Genomic DNA, 6,000 nt, shown 5'->3' on the forward strand with positions numbered 1-6,000 from the left:
GTAGAGAGCTTGTCGAAAGATTTGGAAACATGCTCTGCTTCCCATTCCAATTGCACAGATAAGTTTGTTTACTTGGACATCTCTTTTTTCCCTTTGTACTTTACTGTACAGGGCCGGCTCTAGGATTTTTACCGCCCCAAGCAAAAAAATTTTTGGCCACGCCCCCCTTTTTTTTCATGCCCCCCAGCCCTTCACCAACTCCACCCCTTCTGAACCCCTTCCCCGAATCCCCAGCCTCACCTCCTCCCCCGGGTGTGCAGCATTTCCCTCCCCATTGCTTCCTGGGGGCCCCCACGACCTCCCACCCTAGCTCACCTCTGCTCCGCCTGCTTTCCCCGGTGTGCCGCTGCTCCACTTCTCCCCCTCTCTCTCAGGCAAGGGAGGGCGGAGAAGTGGAGCAGCGGCGCATTCAGGGAAGCAGGCAGAGCAGAGGTGAGCTAGGGTGGAGGGGGGCACAGGAAGTAAGGAGGGGTAGAGGAACCGTTCCCCACTCCAGCTCACCTCCACTCCACCGCCGCCACCTCCCTGAGTGCCTGCCGCTCAGCTTCTCCTCCCTCCCAGACTTGCTGCGCAAAACAGCTGTTTCGCACACAGCAAGCCTGGGAGGGAGGGGGGAGAAGAGAAGTGGCGGCCGGGCGCTCAGGGGAGCCGGCGGAGGCGAGCTGGGGCTGCAAGTGGGAGTGGCGGGGGCACTTTTTCCCCATGCCCCAGAGTCGGCACCTATGATGGCCAGTGCCAGAATGCCGCCCCTAGAAATGTGCCGCCCCAAGCACCTGCTTGTTTTGCTGGTGCCTGGAGCCAGCCCTGTTACTGTAGATGTCTTAAATCTAGAAAAACTTGTTTTCATTCTTGCCATTCTGTAATGGCCACACAAAACTGAAAGGCTTTGAAAGTTTATAATTATCCATTTATTTCAGGAACAGGGCAGTTCTAACATATCAGGCACAACAAGTCAACACAGCTCACATTTTCAGATGTGCCTGCTAATTTTGACAACTTGGACCTAATTTTCCAGAAGTGCTCAGCACTCAGTTCGAAATCAAGTCAATGGCAATTGTGGGTACTTGGCACCTTTGAAAGTCTGGCTCAAGGTATTAACTTCAGCACACACACCCACACCAAAAATCAATGCACACTTTTGAAAACTCTGGACTTAAGCCAGTTGCCTCAGTTTTCTCATCTGTAAAATGGGGATACTATTTGAACCTGATCTATAAGTCAGATGTGAAGGTTAATTTAATGGTTGTAAAGCACTTCAAAACTGCAAAGTATTATTGTTTTTACTTTTTAAAGATTAGGCTGTTTTTGCACCTCTGTAACTTTTCACATGTAAAAAAGTAGCTGTCTCCCTTTGTTGATAAAGTTGTAAAATTAGAAAATTTAAATATTCAGAAGTAATACTCTGACCACAACCAATTTGAATGAACAAACTATATAGCTTTTTACTGTGAACACAATTGTCTGATACAATATCAACATTTCACAATGATGTGGGTTTTTGGGGTTTTTTTTTTACAAGGTTGATATTTACTGTGGAGTGTATGCGAGTTTATGCTTTCATGTTACAGTTTCAGTTACACAACATTTATAATTGTTTGGCAAAGAACTGTTGTATTAGATGTTGTTCTTTACTGGCAATCATCATGACAATAGCAACAAAGTGATACTGAAATCCTGTGTGTCCAGAAACATCCCCATAATATCAAACTATCCTAAAATAGTTCCCAGTTGATGTATCATATGTAGATGACGGTCATCTAACTTGGCCCTTAATTTTGGCATTTACTGTGAAAGTGGAAATAACTTCAAGACTTCTGTGGCCAGTGGAAATTTGAGATGTAGTCAATCTAACACACTTTGTTTTGAGACAGGGGAAAGGTGTCAGCTACTCTGCTCCTGGATCATTTTGCCAGCTGATCTGTACAGTGGAATTGATGAGAACTGTAGCTATGTAATTTACCTCAATGTACATAAATTGGGAAAGTAAATTGAGGAGCTTATTGGGATATGATATCTTTTACATAAAGAATGGTCCTGTGGTTAAGACATTGGACTATGACTCAGAAGACCAACCTGTGGCAGGGTGGACTAGGTCTGGAGGCCCCCTGCTGGAGGCCTCATGGCTCTGCAGCACTCCGCCCAGAATAAAGCAGTGAAAAGTCCTCCAGGCAGTCTAGAGTGGCTTCAGAAGAGTGGTCAATCAGAGGGGCTGCTGGAGCGACCAATAAGGGGTCAGAAGGGCCAGATAAAAGGCAAGCAGCAGAGTAGATTGAGCCTTCAGTTACTGTGTGGAGCTTGATGAGGGAGGACTGGGTGCCTGGCTGTCTAGATGAGCAGCAGGTCACAGACAGCTCACTGCAGAGAGTTCACCAGGCAGATCTGAGCCCAGGGAAGGCTGCCAAAGACGAGTTGCCTGCCTGGCTGGATAGAGTAGCAACAGGACCATGAAAACGTCAGTGTGGGCAGGCTGAGCCTAGGGGACTGAATCCAGAACCTGGCCAAACCAGCGAGGGTGCTGAGATGGGCTCTGGGTGTGTGATTGAAGAAGGCAGTGTCTCTGGGAGAAGCCTTAGATCTATTGCTTCATACCAGAGCTGAGAAAGAAGTTGTACTGTATACCCCAGAGGAGGGGACAGTCTATGTGGCTTGGCCAGAGGGCTGAGTTGCTGAAGGCCCTCCAAAAAACCATGAGCTGGGGGGGTGTTCGTGAGAGGTGGGTGTCACCCTGATATAAGAACTAAAACCCGAAGTAGGCTCACACCCAAACAACCAAAGGGTGCTGCCATGAAAAAGACTGATTGTATATATATCAGCCGGAGAAAAGGGGGTGCCCACAAGAGGTGGATGCTGATGCTGTTACACAGCCTTAAATTCCTAGCTGACTCAGATTTCCAGTGTAACATTAGGCCTCTCAGTTCCCAATCTTCTTTTTGTGCATTGTATTTTGGAGTCATCAAGGATAGTTCTCTGAAAATATCTGCTCAATGTGTAGCAGCAGTCAAAAAAGCTAACAATGTTAGGAGGAACCATTAAGAAAGGAATAGCTCAGATGACAAAAATATCATAATGCTACTATATAAATCCGTGGTACTCCCAGACCTTGAATTCTGTTTGCAGTTCTGGTCACCCCATCTCAATAAAGACATTAGAATTGGAAAAGCTACAGAGAAAGACAACAAAAATGAGGAGAGATTACAAAGACTGGGATTGTTCATTTTAGAAAAGAGAAGACTACAGGGGGATATGGACTAAGGGGGTCTACAAAATCATGAATGGGGTGGAGAAAGTGAATAGGGAAGTGTTATTTACCCCTTCACATTACACTAGAACCAGGGGTTGCCCAACAAAATTAATAAGGAGCAACATAAGCCAGTACTTCACACAACACAGTCAACCTGTGGAATTTGTTGCCAGAGAACATTGCGAAGGCTAAAATAACTGGGTTGAAAAAAATTAGGTAAGTTCATGGAGGATAGGTCCATTGATGGCTATTAGCCAAGAGGGCACAGGAATGCCACCCTATGCTCTGAATGTCTCTAAGGGTATGTCTACACTACAAAATTAGGTCGATTTTATAGAAGTCGATTTTTAGAAATCGATTTTATACAGTTGATTGCGTATGTCTACACTAAGTGCATTAAGTCGGCGGATTGCATCCTCACTACCATGCCTAGCATCGACTTACGGAGCAGTGCACTGTGAGTAGCTATCCCACAGTTCCCGCAGTCTCCGCCGCCCATTGGAATTCTGGGTTAAGCTCCCAATGCCTGATAGGACAAAAAACATTGTTGTGGTTGGTTTGGGGTACATTTCGTCAGTCACCTCTCCCTCCGTGAAAGCAACGGCAGACAATCGTTTTGCACCAGACACCAGGGCGATTAGAAGAGCACAGCAAGGCGTGCTGTGCATCAGAGAGGCTTTGAAAACCAGTTTCATGTCTGGCCAGGCTTCGGTGTGACAATTGTGTGTGTTACTCCTTGATGCAAACCCACCCCCTTTGTTGATTTTAATTCCTTGTAAGCCAGCCACCCTCCCCACTCAAAATAAAGTGACTATTATTTTGAAACCATGCATTCTTTCTTTATTAATTAAAAAAAATGAGATAATGGACAAGGTAGCCCAGTTGGGGTGGGGGAGGAAGGAAGGACAAGGCCACATTGCTTATTGTAGCCACACTAAAAATCAAATTGTTTGAATGACAGCCTTCTGTTGCTTTGGCCATCCTCGGCAGTGGAGTGGCTGGGTGCCCGGAGCCTCCCCCGACCCGTGTTCTTGGACGTCTGGGTGAGGAGGCTATGGAATATGGGGATGAGGGTAGGCGGTTATACAGTGGGTGCAGCGGGGGTCTGTGCTCTTGTTGGCTTTCCTGCAGCTCCAACAGACACTTCATCATCATGTCCATTTGCTCCCCCAGCAGATGCTTTATCATGTCCTTTCCTGGACTCTGCCACTGAATGCCTCCATGCATTAAGCTGTGCCCTATCAATGCAGGAGAACTGCATGAGCTTGGAAAATGTCATTGCGAGTGCATTTTTTTTTGCCTTCTAATCTACGATAACCTCTGGGACAGAGATGATAGGGAGAGTGTAGAAACATTCTACGCTCTATAATTCTGGGAGGACTGCACGGTCACCTGTGCTGCTGAGTTTGCCACACTGACCAAACAGGAAATGAAATTCAAAAGTTCCTGGAGCTTTTCTTGTGTACCTGGCTAGTGCATCGGAATTCAAAGTCCTGTCCAGAGCGGTCACCATGGAGCACTCTGGGATAGCTCCTGGAGGCCAATGCCATCAATTTGTGTCCACACTACCCCAAATTCGACCCAGCAAAGTTGATTTTAGAGCTACTCCCCTTGCTGGGGAGTAGTACAGACATCGATTTTAAGAGTCCTTTAGGTCGACAGAACGGGGTTGGTTGTGTGGACGCATTCATTTTTAAATTGACCTAACCCCACTAAATTCGACCTAACCCCGTAGTGTAGACCAGGCCTAAACCTCTGACTTCCAGGAGCTGGGACTGGATGACAGGGGAAGGATCACTTGATAATTGCCCTGTTCTGTTCATTCCCTCTGAAGCATCTGTCACTGGCCACAGTCAGAAGACAGGAGACTGGGCTTGATGGTCCATTGGTCTGACCCAGTATGGCCGTTTGTATGTTCTTACATCTCTCTCTCTCCCTCTCTCTCTCTCTCTCTCTCTTTTTCTGGCCTGTTTAGAACTTAAGCTCTTCAAGGCCAGGACTGTTTCTTAACATATTTGCTGATACCAAGCACAATTGTTTGTTGGGGGCTGTAAGCACAACTGTATTAGAAATAAGTGTCCCTGAAAGAAGTCTACAGCAGGTTGCCTGGGGAAGCAAAAGGACAATGCAAAAGGGAAGTAAGTAGAGAACACGATGCTTTCAGTTGAACACAACTACAATGACAAATTCCCCTTTGCTTATTCCCACAGTATGAACTGTTGTCCGTTTCTTGACCTTAAGCCTAAACTCCCAGCTTACCACAATCAGAAGTTTATTTAGGATGTGAAACTTCTAACTTCACTCCCTATTTCTGTGAGTAGTCTGTTAGGCCTTGTCTGCCCTACAGCATTAGGCAGCTTACATCAACATAACTTTGTAAGCATCTACACTACAGTGTTGCTCCCGCCTATGTAAGTCACCCTCTACACCAACCTAATAACTCCACCTCAGCAAGAGGCATAATGCTTAGGTTGAGGTAGTTAGGGTCAACAGTGTCTGTATAGACTGTTCTAGGTATCAGCCCTTGAGGCTGCAGAGCTCCAGCTGTTGGCCCTGGGCATCAGGGTTCTGGCTGTCAACCCAGGGTTCCAGGTATCAGCCAGGTAGGGCTCTGGCTCTCAGTCCCGGGAGGCAGGTTTCTGGGTATCAGTGCCTCACTAAGGCCCACACTGACAGTTAAATTGGTGCAAGTGCTCCTAGTGAGGATAGACACTGCCAACAGAAGGAGCTAATGTGGACATGCCAACTCGATTTAATTA

The sequence above is a fragment of the Mauremys mutica genome, chromosome 1, assembly GCF_020497125.1.
Source record: "Mauremys mutica isolate MM-2020 ecotype Southern chromosome 1, ASM2049712v1, whole genome shotgun sequence".
NCBI lineage: Eukaryota > Metazoa > Chordata > Testudines > Geoemydidae > Mauremys > Mauremys mutica.